Raw genomic sequence first — 23,643 nt, 5'->3', positions numbered from 1 at the left:
CCAGGGTCAGACGCAGAGAGAATCTCCATTCTAACAGTCCCAACATACACTCTCGGGGTCAGATACAGAGTAAATCTCAATCCAACCGTCCTATCACACGTTCCCGGGGTCAGACAGAGAGTGAATCTCCCTCCACACCGTCCCATCACAAAAGCCCTGGGTCAGACACTGAGTGAACCTGCATCCAAACCGTGCCATCACACGTTCCCGGGGTCAGACACAGAGTGAATCTCCCTCCTCACCGTCCTATCACACACTCCCGGGGTCACACACAGAGTGAATCTGCATCCACACCGTCCCATCACAAACTTCCGGGGTCAGACATAGAGTGAAACTCCATCCAAACCGTTCCATCACACGTTCCCGGGGTCAGACACAGAGTGAATCTCCCTCCACACCGTCCAATCACACGTTCCCGGGGTCAGACACAGAGTGAATCTCCCTCCTCACCGTCCTATCACACACTCCCGGGGTCAGACACAGAGTGAATCTCCATCCACACCGTCCCATCACAAACTTCCGGGGTCAGACACAGAGTGAATCTCCCTCCTCACCGTCCCATCACAAAAGCCCGGCGTCAGACACAGAGTGAATCTCCCTATTCACCGTCCCATCACACACTCCCGGGTTCAGACTCAGAGTGAACCTCCATCCAAACCGTCCCATCACAGGGTTCCAGGGTCAGACGCAGAGAGAATCTCCATTCTAACAGTCCCAACATACACTCTCGGGGTCAGATACAGAGTAAATCTCAATCCAACCGTCCTATCACACGTTCCCGGGGTCAGACAGAGAGTGAATCTCCCTCCACACCGTCCCATCACAAAAGCCCTGGGTCAGACACTGAGTGAACCTGCATCCAAACCGTGCCATCACACGTTCCCGGGGTCAGACACAGAGTGAATCTCCCTCCTCACCGTCCTATCACACACTCCCGGGGTCACACACAGAGTGAATCTCCATCCACACCGTCCCATCACAAACTTCCGGGGTCAGACACAGAGTGAAACTCCATCCAAACCGTTCCATCACACGTTCCCGGGGTCAGACACAGAGTGAATCTCCCTCCACACCGTCCAATCACACGTTCCCGGGGTCAGACACAGAGTGAATCTCCCTCCTCACCGTCCTATCACACACTCCCGGGGTCAGACACAGAGTGAATCTCCATCCACACCGTCCCATCACAAACTTCCGGGGTCAGACACAGAGTGAATCTCCCTCCTCACCGTCCCATCACAAAAGCCCGGCGTCAGACACAGAGTGAATCTCCCTATTCACCGTCCCATCACACACTCCCGGGTTCAGACTCAGAGTGAACCTCCATCCAAACCGTTCCATCACACGATCCCGGGGTCAGACACAGAGTGACTCTCCCTCTTCACCGTCCCATCACAAAAGCCCGGGGTCAGTCACGGAGTGAATCTCCATCCAAACCGTCACATCACACATTCCCGGGGTAATACACAGAGTGAATCTCCATCCACACCGTCAGATCTTAAACTCCCGGGGTCATACACTGAGTGAACCTGCATCCAAACCGTCCCATCACACATTGCCCGGGGTCAGACACAGAGTGAATCTCCTTCCACACCATCCCATCAAAAATTCCAGGGGTCAGACACAGAGTGAATCTGCATCCACACCTTTCCATCACATACTCCCGGGGTCAGATACTGAGTGAACCTGCATCCAAACCGTCCCATCACACATTGCCCGGGGTCAGACACAGAGTGAATCTCCCTCTTCACCGTCCCATCACAGGGTCCCGGGGTCAGACGCAGAGTGAATCTCCATCCTCACAGTCCCAACATACACTCTTGGGGTCAGACACAGAGCGAATCTCCTTCTTCACCGTCCCATCACAAAAGCCCGGGGTCAGCCACAGAGTGAATCTCCATCCAAACCGTCCCATCACACTTTCCCGGGGTCAGACACAGAGTGAATCTCCATCCACACCGTCCCATCACAAACTTCCGGTGTCTGACACAGAGTAAATCTCCCTCCACACCGTCCCATCACACACTCCCGGGGTCAGACACAGAGTGAATCTCCCTCCACACCGTCCCATCACAAAAGACCTGGGTCAGACACTGAGTGAACCTGCATCCAAACCGTCCCATCACACATTGCCCGGGGTCAGACACAGAGTGAATCTTCTTCCACACCATCCCATCAAAAATTCCAGGGGTCAGACATAGAGAGAATCTGCATCCATACCTTTCCATGACAAACTCACGGGGTCAGACAAAGAGTAAATCTCACTCCTCACGGTCCCATCACACAGTCACGGGGTCAGACACAGAGTGAATCTGCATCCACACCGTCCCATCACACGTTCCCGGGGTCAGACACAGAGTGAATCTCCCTCCTCACCGTCCCATCACACACTTCCGGGGTCAGACAGAGATTGGATCTCCATCCAAACCGTCCCATCACACGTTCCCAGGGTTTGACACAGAGTAAATCTCCCTCGTCACCGTTCCATCACAAAAGCCAGGGGTCAGACTTAGAGTGAATCTCCATCCACACCTATCCATCACAAACTCCCGGGGTGTGAAACAGAGTGAAACTCCCTCCTCACGGTCCCATCACACACTGCCGGGGTCTGACACAGAGTGAATCTCCATCCAAACCGTCCCATCACACGTTCCCGGGGTCAGACAGAGAGTGAATCTCCCTCCTCACCGTCCCATCACAAAAGCCCGGGGTCAGACACAGAGTGAATCTCCCTCCACACCGTCCCATCACAAAAGCCCGGGGTCAGACACAGAGTGAATCTCCCTCCACACCGTCCCATCACAAAAGCCCTGGGTCAGACACTGAGTGAACCTGCATCCAAACCGTCCCATCACACATTGCCCGGGGTCAGACACAGAGTGAATCTCCTTCCACACCATTCTTTCAAAAATTCCAGGGGTCAGACATAGAGAGAACCTGCATCCACACCTTTCCATCACAAACTCCCGTGGTCAGACAAAGAGTAAATCTCCCTCCTCACGGTCCCATCACACACTCCCGGGGTCAGACACAGAGTGAATCTCCCTCCTCACCGTCCTATCACACACTCCCGGGGTCAGACACAGAGTGAATCTCCATCCTCACCGTTCTATCACACGTTCCCGGGGTCAGACACAAAGTGAATCTCCCTCTTCACCGTCCCATCACAAACTTCCGGAGTCAGACACAGAGTGAACCTCCATCCAAACCGTTCCATCACACGTTCCCGGGGTCAGACACAGAGTGAATCTCCCTCCTCACCGTCCCATCACAAATGCCCGGGGTCAGACACAAAGTAAATCTCCCTCTTCACCGTCCCATCACAAACTCCCGGGATCAGACTCAGAGTGAACCACCATCCAAACCGTTCCATCACACGTTCCCGGGGTCAGACACAGAGTGAATCTCCCTCTTCACCATCCCATCACAAAAGCCCGGTGTCAGCCACAGAGTGAATCTCCATCCAAACCGTCCCATCACACATTGCCGGGGTCAGACACAGAGTGAATCTCCATCCACACCGTCCCATCACAAACTCCCGGTGCCTGACACAGAGTGAATCTCCCTCCACAGCGTCCCATCCCAAAAGACCTGGGTCAGACACTGAGTGAACATCCATCCAAACCGTCCCATCACACATTGCCGGGGTCAGAAACAGAGTGAATCTCCTTCCACACCATCCCATCACAAATTCTAGGGGTCAGACATAGAGTAAACCTCCCTCCTCACCGTCCAATCACAAAAGCCCGGGCTCAGACACAGAGTGAATCTCCCTCTTCTCCGTCCCATCTCAAATTCCCGGGGTCAGACTTAGAGTGAATCTGCATCCACACCTATCCATCACAAACTCCCGGGGTGTGAAACAGAGTGAAACTCCCTCCTCACCGTCCCATCTCACACTCCCGGGGTCTGACACAGAGTGAATCTCCATCCAAACCGTCCCATCACAGGGTCCCGGGGTCAGACGCAGAGTGAATCTCCATCCTAACAGTCCCAACATACACTCTCGGGGTCAGATACAGAGTAAATCTCAATCCAACCGTCCCATCACACGTTCCCGGGGTCAGACAGAGATTGAATCTCTCTACTTACCGTCCCATCACAAAAGCCCGGGGTCAGACACAGCGTGAATCTCCCTCTTCACCGTCCCATCACAAATTCCCGGGGTCAGACTTAGAGTGAATCTGCATCCACACCTATCCATCACAAACCCCCGGGGTGGGAAACAGAGTGAAACTCACTCCACACCGTCCCATCACACACTCCCGGGGTCAGACAAAGATTGGATCTCCCTACACACCGTCCCATCACACACTCCCTGGGTCTGACACAGAGTGAATCTGCATCCACACCTATCCATCACAAACTCCCGGGGTGTGAAACAGAGTGAAACTCTCTCCTCACGGTCCCATCACACACTCCCGGGGTCTGACACAGAGTGAATCTCCCTCTTCACCGTGCCATCACCGGGTCCCGGGGTCAGACGCAGAGTGAATCTCCATCCTCACAGTCCCAACATACACTCTCGGGGTCAGACACAGAGTGAATCGCCCTCCTCACCGTCCCATCACAAAAGCCAGGTGTCAGACACAGAGAGAATCTCCATCCAACCGTCCCATCACACGTTCCCGGGGTCAGACAGAGAGTGAATCTCCCTCCTCACCGTCCCATCACAAAAGCCCGGGGTCAGACACAGAGTGAATCTCGCTCCACACCGTCCCATCACAAAAGCCCTGGGTCAGACACTGAGTGAACCTGCATACAAACCGTCCCATCACACATTGCCCGGGGTCAGACACAGAGTGAATCTCCTTCCACACCATCCCATCAAAAATTCCAGGGGTCAGACATAGAGAGAATCTGCATCCTCACCTTTCCATGACAAACTCCCGGGGTCAGACAAAGAGTAAATCTCCCTCCTCACGGTCCCATCACACACTCCCGGGGTCAGACACAGAGTGAATCTCCCTCCTCACCGTCCCATCACAAATGCCCGGGGTCAGACACAGAGTGAATCTCCCTCCTCACCGTCCCATCACAAAAGCCCGGGGTCAGCCACAGAGTGAATCTCCATCCAAACCGTCCCATCACACTTTCCCGGGGTCAGACACAGAGTGAATCTCCATCCACACCGTCCCATCACAAACACCCGGTGTCAGACACAGAGTGAATCTCCCTCCACACCGTCCCATCACAAAAGACCTGGGTCAGACACTGAGTGAACATCCATCCAAACCGTCCCATCACACATTGCCGGGGTCAGAAACAGAGTGAATCTCCTTCCACACCATCCCATCAGAAATTCCAGGGGTCAGACATAGAGTAAATCTCCCTCCTCAGCGTTCCATCACAAAAGCCCGGGATCAGACACAGAGTGATTCTCCCTCTTCACCGTCCCATCACAAATTCCCGGGGTCAGTCATAGAGTGAATCTGCATCCACACCTATCCATCACAAACTCCCGGGGTGTGAAACAGAGTGAAACTCCCTCCACACCGTCCCATCACACACTCCCGGGGTCTGACACAGAGTGAATCTCCATCCAAACCGTCCCATCACAGGGTCCCAGGGTCAGACGCAGAGTGAATCTCCCTCCACACCGTCCCATCACAAAAGCCCTGGGTCAGACACTGAGTGAACCTGCATCCAAACCGTCCCATCACACGTTCCCGGGGTCAGACACAGAGTGAATCTCCCTCCTCACCGTCCTATCACACACTCCCGGGGTCACACACAGAGTGAATCTCCATCCACACCGTCCCATCACAAACTTCCGGGGTCAGACACAGAGTGAACCTCCATCCAAACCGTTCCATCACACGTTCCCGGGGTCAGACACAGAGTGAATCGCCCTCCACACCGTCCCATCACAAACTTCCGGGGTCAGACACAGAGTGAATCTCCCTCCTCACCGTCCCATCACAAAAGCCCGGCGTCAGACACAGAGTGAATCTCCCTATTCACCGTCCCATCACACACTCCCGGGTTCAGACTCAGAGTGAACCTCCATCCAAACCGTTCCATCACACGATCCCAGGGTCAGAAACAGAGTGAATCTCCCTCTTCACCGTCCCATCACAAAAGCCCTGGGTCAGACACTGAGTGAACCTGCATCCAAACCGTCCCATCACACGTTCCCGGGGTCAGACACAGAGTGAATCTCCCTCCTCACCGTCCTATCACACACTCCCGGGGTCACACACAGAGTGAATCTCCATCCACACCGTCCCATCACAAATTCCCGGGGTCAGTCATAGAGTGAATCTGCATCCACACCTATCCATCACAAACTCCCGGGGTGTGAAACAGAGTGAAACTCCCTCCACACCGTCCCATCACACACTCCCGGGGTCTGACACAGAGTGAATCTCCATCCAAACCGACCCATCACAAACTCCCGGTGCCTGACACAGAGTGAATCTCCCTCCACAGCGTCCCATCACAAAAGACCTGGGTCAGACACTGAGTGAACATCCATCCAAACCGTCCCATCACACATTGCCGGGGTCAGAAACAGAGTGAATCTCCTTCCACACCATCCCATCACAAATTCTAGGGGTCAGACATAGAGTAAACCTCCCTCCTCACCGTCCCATCACAAAAGCCCGGGCTCAGACACAGAGTGAATCTCCCTCTTCTCCGTCCCATCTCAAATTCCCGGGGTCAGACTTAGAGTGAATCTGCATCCACACCTATCCATCACAAACTCCCGGGGTGTGAAACAGAGTGAAACTCCCTCCTCACCGTCCCATCTCACACTCCCGGGGTCTGACACAGAGTGAATCTCCATCCAAACCGTCCCATCACAGGGTCCCGGGGTCAGACGCAGAGTGAATCTCCATCCTAACAGTCCCAACATACACTCTCGGGGTCAGATACAGAGTAAATCTCAATCCAACCGTCCCATCACACGTTCCCGGGGTCAGACAGAGATTGAATCTCTCTACTTACCGTCCCATCACAAAAGCCCGGGGTCAGACACAGAGTGAATCTCCCTCTTCACCGTCCCATCACAAATTCCCGGGGTCAGACTTAGAGTGAATCTGCATCCACACCTATCCATCACAAACCCCCGGGGTGGGAAACAGAGTGAAACTCACTCCACACCGTCCCATCACACAGTCCCGGGGTCAGACAAAGATTGGATCTCCCTCCACACCGTCCCATCACACACTCCCTGGGTCTGACACAGAGTGAATGTGCATCCACACCTATCCATCACAAACTACCGGGGTGTGAAACAGAGTGAAACTCTCTCCTCACGGTCCCATCACACACTCCCGGGGTCTGACACAGAGTGAATCTCCCTCTTCACCGTGCCATCACCGGGTCCCGGGGTCAGACGCAGAGTGAATCTCCATCCTCACAGTCCCAACATACACTCTCGGGGTCAGACACAGAGTGAATCGCCCTCCTCACCGTCCCATCACAAAAGCCAGGTGTCAGACACAGAGAGAATCTCCATCCAACCGTCCCATCACACGTTCCCGGGGTCAGACAGAGAGTGAATCTCCCTCCTCACCGTCCCATCACAAAAGCCCGGGGTCAGACACAGAGTGAATCTCGCTCCACACCGTCCCATCACAAAAGCCCTGGGTCAGACACTGAGTGAACCTGCATACAAACCGTCCCATCACACATTGCCCGGGGTCAGACACAGAGTGAATCTCCTTCCACACCATACCATCAAAAATTCCAGGGGTCAGACATAGAGAGAATCTGCATCCTCACCTTTCCATGACAAACTCCCGGGGTCAGACAAAGAGTAAATCTCCCTCCTCACGGTCCCATCACACACTCCCGGGGTCAGACACAGAGTGAATCTCCCTCCTCACCGTCCCATCACAAATGCCCGGGGTCAGACACAGAGTGAATCTCCCTCCTCACCGTCCCATCACAAAAGCCCGGGGTCAGCCACAGAGTGAATCTCCATCCAAACCGTCCCATCACACTTTCCCCGGGTCAGACACAGAGTGAATCTCCATCCACACCGTCCCATCACAAACACCCGGTGTCAGACACAGAGTGAATCTCCCTCCACACCGTCCCATCACAAAAGACCTGGGTCAGACACTGAGTGAACATCCATCCAAACCGTCCCATCACACATTGCCGGGGTCAGAAACAGAGTGAATCTCCTTCCACACCATCCCATCAGAAATTCCAGGGGTCAGACATAGAGTAAATCTCCCTCCTCAGCGTTCCATCACAAAAGCCCGGGATCAGACACAGAGTGAATCTCCCTCTTCACCGTCCCATCACAAATTCCCGGGGTCAGTCATAGAGTGAATCTGCATCCACACCTATCCATCACAAACTCCCGGGGTGTGAAACAGAGTGAAACTCCCTCCACACCGTCCCATCACACACTCCCGGGGTCTGACACAGAGTGAATCTCCATCCAAACCGTCCCATCACAGGGTCCCAGGGTCAGACGCAGAGTGAATCTCCCTCCACACCGTCCCATCACAAAAGCCCTGGGTCAGACACTGAGTGAACCTGCATCCAAACCGTCCCATCACACGTTCCCGGGGTCAGACACAGAGTGAATCTCCCTCCTCACCGTCCTATCACACACTCCCGGGGTCACACACAGAGTGAATCTCCATCCACACCGTCCCATCACAAACTTCCGGGGTCAGACACAGAGTGAACCTCCATCCAAACCGTTCCATCACACGTTCCCGGGGTCAGACACAGAGTGAATCGCCCTCCACACCGTCCCATCACAAACTTCCGGGGTCAGACACAGAGTGAATCTCCCTCCTCACCGTCCCATCACAAAAGCCCGGCGTCAGACACAGAGTGAATCTCCCTATTCACCGTCCCATCACACACTCCCGGGTTCAGACTCAGAGTGAACCTCCATCCAAACCGTTCCATCACACGATCCCAGGGTCAGAAACAGAGTGAATCTCCCTCTTCACCGTCCCATCACAAAAGCCCTGGGTCAGACACTGAGTGAACCTGCATCCAAACCGTCCCATCACACGTTCCCGGGGTCAGACACAGAGTGAATCTCCCTCCTCACCGTCCTATCACACACTCCCGGGGTCACACACAGAGTGAATCTCCATCCACACCGTCCCATCACAAACTTCCGGGGTCAGACACAGAGTGAACCTCCATCCAAACCGTTCCATCACACGTTCCCGGGGTCAGACACAGAGTGAATCGCCCTCCACACCGTCCCATCACAAACTTCCGGGGTCAGACACAGAGTGAATCTCCCTCCTCACCGTCCCATCACAAAAGCCCGGCGTCAGACACAGAGTGAATCTCCCTATTCACCGTCCCATCACACACTCCCGGGTTCAGACTCAGAGTGAACCTCCATCCAAACCGTTCCATCACACGATCCCAGGGTCAGAAACAGAGTGAATCTCCCTCTTCACCGTCCCATCACAAAAGCCCGGGGTCAGTCACGGAGTGAATCTCCATCCAAACCGTCCCATCACACATTCCCGGGGTAATACACAGAGTGAATCTCCATCCACACCGTCAGATCTTACACTCCCGGGGTCATACACTGAGTGAACCTGCATCCAAACCGTCCCATCACACATTGCCCGGGGTCAGACACAGAGTGAATCTCCTTCCACACCATCCCATCAAAAATTCCAGGGGTCAGACACAGAGTGAATCTGCATCCACACCTTTCCATCACATACTCCCGGGGTCAGACACTGAGTGAAACTGCATCCAAACCGTCCTATCACACATTGCCCGGGGTCAGACACAGAGTGTATCTCCGTCTTCACCGTCCCATCACAGGGTCCCGGGGTCAGACGCAGAGTGAATCTCCATCCTCACAGTCCCAACATACACTCTCGCGGTCAGACACAGAGTGAATCGCCCTCCTCACCGTCCCTTCACAAAAGCCAGGTGACAGACACAGAGAGAATCTCCATCCAACCGTCCCATCACACGTTCCCGGGGTCAGACAGAGAGTGAATCTCCCTCCTCACCGTCCCATCACAAAAGCCCGTGGTCAGACACAAAGTGAATCTCCCTCTTCACCGTCCCATCACACACTCCCTGGATCAGACTCAGAGTGAACCACCATCCAAACCGTTCCATCACACGTTCCCGGGGTCAGACACAGAGTGAATCTCCTTCTTCACCGTCCCATCACAAAAGCCCGGGGTCAGCCACAGAGTGAATCTCCATCCAAACCGTCCCATCACACATTCCCGGAGTCAGACACAGAGTGAGTCTCCATCCACACCGTCCCATCACAAACTTCCGGTGTCTGACACAGAGTAAATCTCCCTCCACACCGTCCCATCACACATTCCCGGAGTCAGACACAGAGTGAATCTCCTTCCACACCATCCATTCAAAAATTCCAGGGGTCAGACATGGAGAGAACCTGCATCCACACCTTTCCATGACAAACTCCCGTGGTCAGACTCAGAGTGAACCAACTTCCAAACCGTTCCATCACACGGTCCCGGGGTCAGACACAGAGTGAATCTCCCTCTTCACCGTCCCATCACAAAAGCCCGGTGTCAGCCACAGAGTGAATCTCCATCCAAACCGTCCCATCACACTTTCCCGGGGTCAGACACAGAGTGAATCTCCATACACACCGTCCCATCACAAACTCCCGGTGTCTGACACAGAGTGAATCTCCCTCCACACCGTCCCATCACAAAAGACCTGGGTCAGACACTGAGTGAACATCCATCCAAACCGTCCCATCACACATTGCCGGGGTCAGAAACAGAGTGAATCTCCTTCCACACCATCCCATCACAAATTCCAGGGGTCAGACACAGAGTGAACCTCCATCCAAACCGTCCCATCACACATTGCCGGGGTCAGAAACAGAGTGAATCTCCTTCCACACCATCCCATCACAAATTCCAGGGGTCAGACATAGAGAAAATCTCCCTCCTCACCGTCCCATCACAAAAGCCCAGGTTCAGACACAGAGTGAATCTGCCTCTTCACCGTCCCATCACAAATTCCCGGGGTCAGACTTAGAGTGAATCTGCATCCACACCTATCCATCACAAACTCCCGGGGTGTGAAACAGAGTGAAACTCCCTCCTCACCGTCCTATCACACACTCCCGGGGTTAGACACAGAGCGAATCTCCCTCCTCACCGTCCCATCAGAAAAGCCCGGCGTCAGACACAGAGTGAATCTCCTTATTCACCGTCCCATCACACACTCCCGGGTTCAGACTCAGAGTGAACCTCCATCCAAACCGTTCCATCACACGATCCCGGGGTCAGAAACAGAGTGAATCTCCCTCTTCACCGTACCATCACAAAAGCCCGGGGTCAGTCACAGAGTGAATCTCCATCCACACCTATCCATCACAAACTCCCGGGGTGTGAAACAGAGTGAAACTCCCTCCTCACCGTCCCATCTCACACTCCAGGGGTCTGACACAGTGTGAATCTCCATCCAAACCGTCCCATCACAGGGTCCCGGTGTCAGACGCAGAGTGAATCTCCATCCTACCAGTCCCAACATACACTCTCGGGGTCAGATACAGAGTAAATCTCAATCCAACCGTCCCATCACACGTTCCCGGGGTCAGACAGAGAGTGAATCTCCCTCCACACCGTCCCATCACAAAAGCCCTGGGTCAAACACGGAGTGAATCTCCATCCAAACAGTCCCATCACACATTGCCCGGGGTCAGACACAGAGTGAATCCCCTTCCACACCATCCCATCAAAAATTCCAGGGGTCAGACATAGAGAGAATCTGCATCCACACCTTTCCATGACAAACTCCCGGGGTCAGACAAAGAGTAAATCTCACTCCTCACCGTCCCATCACACACTCCCGGGGTCAGACACAGAGTGAATCTGCATCCAAACCGTCCCATCACAAGTTCCCGGGGTCAGACACAGAGTGAATCTCCCTCCTCACCGTCCTATCACACACTCCCGGGGTCAGACACAGAGTGAATCTCCCTCCTCACCGTCCCATCACAGGGTCCCGGGGTCAGACGCAGAGTGAATCTCCATCCTCACAGTCCCAACATACACTCTCGGGGTCAGACACAGAGTGAATCGCCCTCTTCACCGTCCCATCACAAAAGCCAGGTGTCAGACACAGAGAGAATCTCCATCCAACCGTCCCATCACACGTTCCCGTGGTCAGACAGAGAGTGAATCTCCCTCCTCACCGTCCCATCACAAAAGCCCGGGGTCAGACACAAAGTGAATCGCCCTCTTCACCGTCCCATCTCACACTCCCTGGATCAGACTCAGAGTGAACTACCATCCAAACCGTTCCATCACACGTTCCCGGGTCAGACACAGAGTGAATCTCCTTCTTCACCGTCCCATCACAAAATCCCGGGGTCAGCCACAGAGTGAATCTCCATCCAAACCGTCCCATCAGACTTTCCCGGTGTCTGACACAGAGTAAATCTCCCTCCACACCGTCCCATCACATACTCCCGGGGTCAGACACACAGTGAATCTCCCTCCACACCGTCCCATCACAAAAGACCTGGGTCAGACACTGAGTGAACCTGCATCCAAACCGTCACATCACACATTGCCCGGGGTCAGCCACAGAGTGAATCTCCCTCCTCACCGTCCCATCACACACTCCCGGGGTCAGACAGAGATTGGATCTCCATCCAAACCGTCCCATCACACGTTCCCAGGGTCTGACACAGAGTAAATCTCCCTCCTCACCGTTCCATCACAGAAGCCAGGGGTCAGACTTAGAGTGAATCTGCATCCACACCTATCCATCACAAATCCCGGGGTGTGAAACAGAGTGAATCTCCCTCTTCACCGTGCCATCACAGGGTCCCGGGGTCAGACGCAGAGTGAATCTCCATCCTCACAGTCCCAACATACACTCTCGGGGTCAGACACAGAGTGAATCGCCCTCCTCACCGTCCCATCACAAAAGCCAGGTGTCAGACACAGAGAGAATCTCCATCCAACCGTCCCATCACACGTTCCCGGGGTCAGACAGAGAGTGAATCTCCCTCCTCACCGTCCCATCACAAAAGCCCGGGGTCAGACACAGAGTGAATCTCCTTCCACACCATCCATTCAAAAATTCCAGGGGTCAGACATAGAGAGAACCTGCATCCACACCTTTCCATGACAAACTCCCGTGGTCAGACAAAGGGTAAATCTCCCTCCTCACGGTCCCATCACACACTCCCGGGGTCAGACACAGCGTGAACCTCCATCCAAACCGTTCCATCACACATTCCCGGTGTCAGACACAGAGTGAATCTCCCTCCTCACCGTCCCATCACAAATGCCCGGGGTCAGACACAAAGTGAATCTCCCTCTTCACAGTCCCATCACAAACTCCCGTCATCAGACTCAGAGTGAACCACCTTCCAAACCGTTCCATCACACGTTCCCGCGGTCAGACACAGAGTGAATCACCCTCTTCACCGTCCCATCACAAAAGCCCGGTGTCAGCCACAGAGTGAATCTCCATCCAAACCGTCCCATCACACTTTCCCGGGGTCAGACACAGAGTGAATCTCCATCCACACCGTCCCATCACAAACTCCCGGTGTCTGACACAGAGTGAATCTCCCTCCACACCGTCCCATCACAAAAGACCTGGGTCAGACACTGAGTGAACATCCATCCAAACCGTCCCATCACACATTGCCGGGGTCAGAAACAGAGTGAATCTCCTTTCACACCATCCCATCACAAATTCCAGGGGTCAGACAGAGAGTGAATCTCCCTCCACACCGTCCCATCACAAAAGCCCTGGGTCAAACACGGAGTGAATCTCCATCCAAACAGTCCCATCACACATTGCCCGGGGTCAGACACAGAGTGAATCCCCTTCCACACCATCCCATCAAAAATTCCAGGGGTCAGACATAGAGAGAATCTGCATCCACACCTTTCCATGACAAACTCCCGGGGTCAGACAAAGAGTAAATCTCACTCCTCACCGTCCCATCACACACTCCCGGGGTCAGACACAGAGTGAATCTGCATCCAAACCGTCCCATCACAAGTTCCCGGGGTCAGACACAGAGTGAATCTCCCTCCTCACCGTCCTATCACACACTCCCGGGGACAGACACAGAGTGAATCTCCCTCCTCACCGTCCCATCACAAATGCCCGGGGTCAGACACAAAGTGAATCTCCCTCTTCACAGTCCCATCACAAACTCCCGGCATCAGACTCAGAGTGAACCACCTTCCAAACCGTTCCATCACACGTTCCCGCGGTCAGACACAGAGTGAACCTCCCTCTTCACCGTCCCATCACAAAAGCTCGGTGTCAGCCACAGAGTGAATCTCCATCCAAACCGTCCCATCACACTTTCCCGGGGTCAGACACAGAGTGAATCTCCATCCACACCGTCCCATCACAAACTCCCGGTGTCTGACACAGAGTGAATCTCCCTCCACACCGTCCCATCACAAAAGACCTGGGTCAGACACTGAGTGAACATCCATCCAAACCGTCCCATCACACATTGCCGGGGTCAGAAACAGAGTGAATCTCCTTTCACACCATCCCATCACAAATTCCAGGGGTCAGACAGAGAGTGAATCTCCCTCCACACCGTCCCATCACAAAAGCCCTGGGTCAAACACGGAGTGAATCTCCATCCAAACAGTCCCATCACACATTGCCCGGGGTCAGACACAGAGTGAATCCCCTTCCACACCATCCCATCAAAAATTCCAGGGGTCAGACATAGAGAGAATCTGCATCCACACCTTTCCATGACAAACTCCCGGGGTCAGACAAAGAGTAAATCTCACTCCTCACCGTCCCATCACACACTCCCGGGGTCAGACACAGAGTGAATCTGCATCCAAACCGTCCCATCACAAGTTCCCGGGGTCAGACACAGAGTGAATCTCCCTCCTCACCGTCCTATCACACACTCCCGGGGACAGACACAGAGTGAATCTCCCTCCTCACCGTCCCATCACAAAAGCCCGGCGTCAGACACAGAGTGAATCTCCCTATTCACCGTCCCATCACACACTCCCGGGTTCAGACTCAGAGTGAACCTCCATCCAAACCGTTCCATCACACGATCCCTGGGTCAGACACAGAGTGAATCTCCATCCACACCGTCAGATCTTAAACTCCCGGGGTCAGACACTGAGTGAACCTCCATCCAAACCGTCCCATCACACATTGCCGGGGTCAGACAGAGAGGGAATCTCCCTCCTCACCGTCCCATCACAAAAGCCCGGGGTCAGACACAGAGTGAATCTCCATCCACACCGTCCCATCACAAAAGCCCTGGGTCAGACACTGAGTGAACCTCCATCCAAACCGTCCCATCTCACATTGCCGGGGTCAGACAGAGAGTGAATCTCCCTCCTCACCGTCCCATCACAAAAGCCCGGGGTCAGACACAGAGTGAATCTCCCTCCACACCGTCCCATCACAAAAGCCCTGGGTCAGACACTGAGTGAACCTGCATCCAAACCGTCCCATCACACATTGCCCGGGGTCAGACACAGAGTGAATCTCCTTCCACACCATCCCATCAAAAATTGCAGGGGTCAGACACAGAGTGAATCTGCATCCACACCTTTCCATCACATACTCCCGGGGTCAGACACTGAGTGAACCTGCATCCAAACCGTCCCATCACACATTGCCCGGGGTCAGACACAGAGTGAATCTCCCTCTTCACCGTCCCATCACAGGGTCCCGGGGTCAGACGCAGAGTGAATCTCCATCCTCACAGTCCCAACATACACTCTCGGGGTCAGACACAGAGTGAATCGCCCTCCTCACCGTCCCATCACAAAAGCCAGGTGTCAGACACAGAGTGAATCTCTCTCCTCACCGTCCCATCACAAAAGCCCGGGGTCAGACACAGAGTGAATCTCCCTCCACACCGTCCCATCACAAAAGCCCTGGGTCAGACACTGAGTGAACCTGCATCCAAACCGTCCCATCACACATTGCCCGGGGTCAGACACAGAGTGAATCTCCTTCCACACCATCCCATCAAAAATTCCAGGGGTCAGACACAGAGTGAATCTGCATCCACACCTTTCCATCACATACTCCCGGGGTCAGACACTGAGTGAACCTGCATCCAAACCGTCCCATCACACATTGCCCGGGGTCAGACACAGAGTGAATCTCCCTCTTCACCGTCCCATCACAGGGTCCCGGGGTCAGACGCAGAGGGAATCTCCATCCTCACAGTCCCAACATACACTCTCGGGGTCAGACACAGAGTGAATCGCCCTCTTCACCGTCCCATCACAAAAGCCAGGTGTCAGACACAGAGAGAATCTCCATCCAACCGTCCCATCACACGTTCCCGTGGTCAGACAGAGAGTGAATCTCCCTCCTCACCGTCCCATCACAAAAGCCCGGGGTCAGACACAAAGTGAATCTCCCTCTTCACCGTCCCATCACACACTCCCTGGATCAGACTCAGAGTGAACCACCATCCAAACCGTTCCATCACACGTTCCCGGGTCAGACACAGAGTGAATCTCCTTCTTCACCGTCCCATCACAAAATCCCGGGGTCAGCCACAGAGTGAATCTCCATCCAAACCGTCCCATCACACTTTCCCGGTGTCTGACACAGAGTAAATCTCCCTCCACACCGTCCCATCACATACTCCCGGGGTCAGACACAGAGTGAATCTCCCTCCACACCGTCGAATCACAAAAGACCTGGGTCAGACACTGAGTGAACCTGCATCCAAACCGTCACATCACACATTGCCCGGGGTCAGCCACAGAGTGAATCTCCCTCCTCACCGTCCCATCACACACTCCCGGGGTCAGACAGAGATTGGATCTCCATCCAAACCGTCCCATCACACGTTCCCAGGGTCTGACACAGCGTAAATCTCCCTCCTCACCGTTCCATCACAGAAGCCCGGCGTCAGACACAGAGTGAATCTCCCTATTCACCGTCCCATCACACACTCCCGGGTTCAGACTCAGAGTGAACCTCCATCCAAACCGTTCCATCACACGATCCCTGGGTCAGACACAGAGTGAATCTCCCTCCACACCGTCCCATCACAAAAGCCCTGGGTCAGACACTGAGTGAACCTGCATCCAAACCGTCCCATCACACATTGCCGGGTTCAGACAGAGAGGGAATCTCCCTCCTCACCGTCCCATCACAAAAGCCCGGGGTCAGACACAGAGTGAATCTCCATCCACACCGTCCCATCACAAAAGCCCTGGGTCAGACACTGAGTGAACCTCCATCCACACCGTCAGATCTTAAACTCCCGGGGTCAGACACTGAGTGAACCTCCATCCAAACCGTCCCATCACACATTGCCGGGTTCAGACAGAGAGGGAATCTCCCTCCTCACCGTCCCATCACAAAAGCCCGGGGTCAGACACAGAGTGAATCTCCATCCACACCGTCCCATCACAAAAGCCCTGGGTCAGACACTGAGTGAACCTCCATCCACACCGTCCCATCTCACATTGCCGGGGTCAGACAGAGAGTGAATCTCCCTCCTCACCGTCCCATCACAAAAGCCCGGGGTCAGACACAGAGTGAATCTCCCTCCACACCGTCCCATCACAAAAGCCCTGGGTCAGACACTGAGTGAACCTGCATCCAAACCGTCCCATCACACATTGCCCGGGGTCAGACACAGAGTGAATCTCCTTCCACACCATCCCATCAAAAATTGCAGGGGTCAGACACAGAGTGAATCTGCATCCACACCTTTCCATCACATACTCCCGGGGTCAGACACTGAGTGAACCTGCATCCAAACCGTCCCATCACACATTGCCCGGGGTCAGACACAGAGTGAATCTCCCTCTTCACCGTCCCATCACAGGGTCCCGGGGTCAGACGCAGAGTGAATCTCCATCCTCACAGTCCCAACATACACTCTCGGGGTCAGACACAGAGTGAATCGCCCTCCTCACCGTCCCATCACAAAAGCCAGGTGTCAGACACAGAGTGAATCTCCCTCCTCACCGTCCCATCACAAAAGCCCGGGGTCAGACACAGAGTGAATCTCCCTCCACACCGTCCCATCACAAAAGCCCTGGGTCAGACACTGAGTGAACCTGCATCCAAACCGTCCCATCACACATTGCCCGGGGTCAGACACAGAGTGAATCTCCTTCCACACCATCCCATCAAAAATTCCAGGGGTCAGACACAGAGTGAATCTGCATCCACACCTTTCCATCACATACTCCCGGGGTCAGACACTGAGTGAACCTGCATCCAAACCGTCCCATCACACATTGCCCGGGGTCAGACACAGAGTGAATCTCCCTCTTCACCGTCCCATCACAGGGTCCCGGGGTCAGACGCAGAGGGAATCTCCATCCTCACAGTCCCAACATACACTCTCGGGGTCAGACACAGAGTGAATCGCCCTCTTCACCGTCCCATCACAAAAGCCAGGTGTCAGACACAGAGAGAATCTCCATCCAACCGTCCCATCACACGTTCCCGTGGTCAGACAGAGAGTGAATCTCCCTCCTCACCGTCCCATCACAAAAGCCCGGGGTCAGACACAAAGTGAATCTCCCTCTTCACCGTCCCATCACACACTCCCTGGATCAGACTCAGAGTGAACCACCATCCAAACCGTTCCATCACACGTTCCCGGGTCAGACACAGAGTGAATCTCCTTCTTCACCGTCCCATCACAAAATCCCGGGGTCAGCCACAGAGTGAATCTCCATCCAAACCGTCCCATCACACTTTCCCGGTGTCTGACACAGAGTAAATCTCCCTCCACACCGTCCCATCACATACTCCCGGGGTCAGACACAGAGTGAATCTCCCTCCACACCGTCGAATCACAAAAGACCTGGGCAGACACTGAGTGAACCTGCATCCAAACCGTCACATCACACATTGCCCGGGGTCAGCCACAGAGTGAATCTCCCTCCTCACCGTCCCATCACACACTCCCGGGGTCAGACAGAGATTGGATCTCCATCCAAACCGTCCCATCACACGTTCCCAGGGTCTGACACAGAGTAAATCTCCCTCCTCACCGTTCCATCACAGAAGCCAGGGGTCAGACTTAGAGTGAATCTGCATCCACACCTATCCATCACAAATCCCGGGGTGTGAAACAGAGTGAATCTCCCTCTTCACCGTGCCATCACAGGGTCCCGGGGTCAGACGCAGAGTGAATCTCCATCCTCACAGTCCCAACATACACTCTCAGGGTCAGACACAGAGTGAATCGCCCTCCTCACCGTCCCATCACAAAAGCCAGGTGTCAGACACAGAGAGAATCTCCATCCAACCGTCCCATCACACGTTCCCGGGGTCAGACAGAGAGTGAATCTCCCTCCTCACCGTCCCATCACAAAAGCCCGGGGTCAGACACAGAGTGAATCTCCTTCCACACCATCCATTCAAAAATTCCAGTGGTCAGACATAGAGAGAACCTGCATCCACACCTTTCCATGACAAACTCCCGTGGTCAGACAAAGGGTAAATCTCCCTCCTCACGGTCCCATCACACACTCCCGGGGTCAGACACAGAGTGAATCTCCCTCCTCACCGTCCTATCACACACTCCCGGGGTCAGACACAGCGTGAATCTCCATCCACACCGTCCCATCACAAACTTCCGGGGTCAGACACAGAGTGAACCTCCATCCAAACCGTTCCATCACACATTCCCGGGGTCAGACACAGAGTGAATCTCCCTCCTCATCGTCCCATCACAAATGCCCGGGGTCAGACACAAAGTGAATCTCCCTCTTCACAGTCCCATCACAAACTCCCGGCATCAGACTCAGAGTGAACCACCTTCCAAACCGTTCCATCACACGTTCCCGCGGTCAGACACAGAGTGAATCTCCCTCTTCACCGTCCCATCACAAAAGCCCGGTGTCAGCCACAGAGTGAATCTCCATCCAAACCGTCCCATCACACTTTCCCGGGGTCAGACACAGAGTGAATCTCCATCCACACCGTCCCATCACAAACTCCCGGTGTCTGACACAGAGTGAATCTCCCTCCACACCGTCCCATCACAAAAGACCTGGGTCAGACACTGAGTGAACATCCATCCAAACCGTCCCATCACACATTGCCGGGGTCAGAAACAGAGTGAATCTCCTTTCACACCATCCCATCACAAATTCCAGGGGTCAGACACAGAATGAACCTCCATCCAAACCGTCCCATCACTCATTGCCGGGGTCAGAAACAGAGTGAATCTCCTTCCACACCATCCCATCACAAATTCCAGGGGTCAGACATAGAGAAAATCTCCCTCCTCACCGTCCCATCACAAAAGCCTGGGCTCAGACACAGAGTGAATCTGCCTCTTCACCGTCCCATCACAAAATCCCGGGGTCAGACTTAGAGTGAATCTGCATCCACACCATCCCATCACAAATTCCAGGGGTCAGACACAGAGTGAACCTCCATCCAAACCGTCCCATCACACATTGCCGGGGTCAGAAACAGAGTGAATCTCCTTCCACACCATCCCATCACAAATTCCAGGGGTCAGACATAGAGTAAATCTCCCTCCTCACCGTCCCATCACAAAAGCCCGGGCTCAGACACAGAGTGAATCTCCCTCTTCACCGTCCCATCACAAATTCCCGGGGTCAGACTTAGAGTGAATCTGCATCCACACCTATCCATCACAAACTCCCGGGGTGTGAAACAGAGTGAAACTCCCTCCTCACCGTTCTATCACACCCTCCCGGGGTCAGACACAGAGCGAATCTCCCTCCTCACCGTCCTATCAGAAAAGCCCGGCGTCAGACACAGAGTGAATCTCCCTATTCACCGTCCCATCACACACTCCCGGGTTCAGACTCAGAGTGAACCTCCATCCAAACCGTTCCATCACACGATCCCGGGGTCAGACACAGAGTGAATCTCCCTCTTCACCGTCCCATCACAAAAGCCCGGGGTCAGTCACAGAGTGAATCTCCATCCACACCTATCCATCACAAACTCCCGGGGTGTGAAACAGAGTGAAACTCCCTCCTCACCGTCACATCTCACAATCCCGGGATCTGACACAGAGTGAATCTCCATCCAAACCGTCCCATCACAGGGTCCCGGGGTCAGACGCAGAGTGAATCTCCATCCTAACAGTCCCAACATACACTCTCGGGGTCAGATACAGAGTAAATCTCAATCCAACCGTCCCATCACACGTTCCCGGGGTCAGACAGAGATTGAATCTCCCTCCTCACCGTCCCATCACAAATTCCCGGGGTCAGACACAGAGTGAATCTCCATCCACACCGTCCCATCACAAACTCCCGGTGTCTGACACAGAGTGAATCTCCCTCCACACCGTCCCATCACAAAAGACCTGGGTCAGACACTGAGTGAACATCCATCCAAACCGTCCCATCACACATTGCCGGGGTCAGAAACAGAGTGAATCTCCTTTCACACCATCCCATCACAAATTCCAGGGGTCAGACAGAGAGTGAATCTCCCTCCACACCGTCCCATCACAAAAGCCCTGGGTCAAACACGGAGTGAATCTCCATCCAAACAGTCCCATCACACATTGCCCGGGGTCAGACACAGAGTGAATCCCCTTCCACACCATCCCATCAAAAATTCCAGGGGTCAGACATAGAGAGAATCTGCATCCACACCTTTCCATGACAAACTCCCGGGGTCAGACAAAGAGTAAATCTCACTCCTCACCGTCCCATCACACACTCCCGGGGTCAGACACAGAGTGAATCTGCATCCAAACCGTCCCATCACAAGTTCCCGGGGTAAGACACAGAGTGAATCTCCCTCCTCACCGTCCTATCACACACTCCCGGGGTCAGACACAGAGTGAATCTCCCTCCTCACCGTCCCATCACAAAAGCCCGGCGTCAGACACAGAGTGAATCTCCCTATTCACCGTCCCATCACACACTCCCGGGTTCAGACTCAGAGTGAACCTCCATCCAAACCGTTCCATCACACGATCCCTGGGTCAGCCACAGAGTGAATCTCGATCCACACCGTCAGATCTTAAACTCCCGGGGTCAGACACTGAGTGAACCTCCATCCAAACCGTCCCATCACACATTGCCGGGGTCAGACAGAGAGGGAATCTCCCTCCTCACCGTCCCATCACAAAAGCCCGGGGTCAGACACAGAGTGAATCTCCATCCACACCGTCCCATCACAAAAGCCCTGGGTCAGACACTGAGTGAACCTCCATCCAAACCGTCCCATCTCACATTGCCGGGGTCAGACAGAGAGTGAATCTCCCTCCTCACCGTCCCATCACAAAAGCCCGGGGTCAGACACAGAGTGAATCTCCCTCCACACCGTCCCATCACAAAAGCCCTGGGTCAGACACTGAGTGAACCTGCATCCAAACCGTCCCATCACACATTGTCCGGGGTCAGACACAGAGTGAATCTCCTTCCACACCATCCCATCAAAAATTCCAGGGGTCAGACACAGAGTGAATCTGCATCCACACCTTTCCATCACATACTCCCGGGGTCAGACACTGAGTGAACCTGCATCCAAACCGTCCCATCACACATTGCCCGGGGTCAGACACAGAGTGAATCTCCCTCTTCACCGTCCCATCACAGGGTCCCGGGGTCAGACGCAGAGTGAATCTCCATCCTCACAGTCCCAACATACACTCTCGGGGTCAGACACAGAGTGAATCGCCCTCCTCACCGTCCCATCACAAAAGCCAGGTGTCAGACACAGAGTGAATCTCCCTCCTCACCGTCCCATCACAAAAGCCCGGGGTCAGACACAGAGTGAATCTCCCTCCACACCGTCCCATCACAAAAGCCCTGGGTCAGACACTGAGGGAACCTGCATCCAAACAGTCCCATCACACATTGCCCGGGGTCAGACACAGAGTGAATCTCCTTCCACACCATCCCATCAAAAATTCCAGGGGTCAGACACAGAGTGAATCTGCATCCACACCTTTCCATCACATACTCGCGGGGTCAGACACTGAGTGAACCTGCATCCAAACCGTCCCATCACACATTGCCCGGGGTCAGACACAGAGTGAATCTCCCTCTTCACCGTCCCATCAAAGGGTCCCGGGGTCAGACGAAGAGTGAATCTCCATCCTCACAGTCCCAACATACACTCTCGGGGTCAGACACAGAGTGAATCGCCCTCTTCACCGTCCCATCACAAAAGCCAGGTGTCAGACACAGAGAGAATCTCCATCCAACCGTCCCATCACACGTTCCCGTGGTCAGACAGAGAGTGAATCTCCCTCCTCACCGTCCCATCACAAAAGCCCGGGGTCAGATACAAAGTGAATCTCCCTCTTCACCGTCCCATCACACAATCCCTGGATCAGACTCAGAGTGAACCACCATCCAAACCGTTCCATCACACGTTCCCGGGTCAGACACAGAGTGAATCTCCTTCTTCACCGTCCCATCACAAAATCCCGGGGTCAGCCACAGAGTGATTCTCCATCCAAACCGTCCCATCACACTTTCCCGGTGTCTAACACAGAGTAAATCTCCCTCCACACCGTCCCATCACAAAAGACCTGGGTCAGACACTGAGTGAACCTGCATCCAAACCGTCACATCACACATTGCCCGGGGTCAGCCACAGAGTGAATCTCCCTCCTCACCGTCCCATCACACACTCCCGGGGTCAGACAGAGATTGGATCTCCATCCAAACCGTCCCATCACACGTTCTCAGGGTCTGACACAGAGTAAATCTCCCT

This window comes from Hemitrygon akajei, unplaced genomic scaffold (assembly GCF_048418815.1).
Source record: "Hemitrygon akajei unplaced genomic scaffold, sHemAka1.3 Scf000097, whole genome shotgun sequence".
NCBI classification, from domain to species: Eukaryota; Metazoa; Chordata; class Chondrichthyes; order Myliobatiformes; family Dasyatidae; genus Hemitrygon; species Hemitrygon akajei.
The sequence above is the reverse complement of the archived record's forward strand: the minus strand, read 5'-3'. Positions refer to the sequence as shown.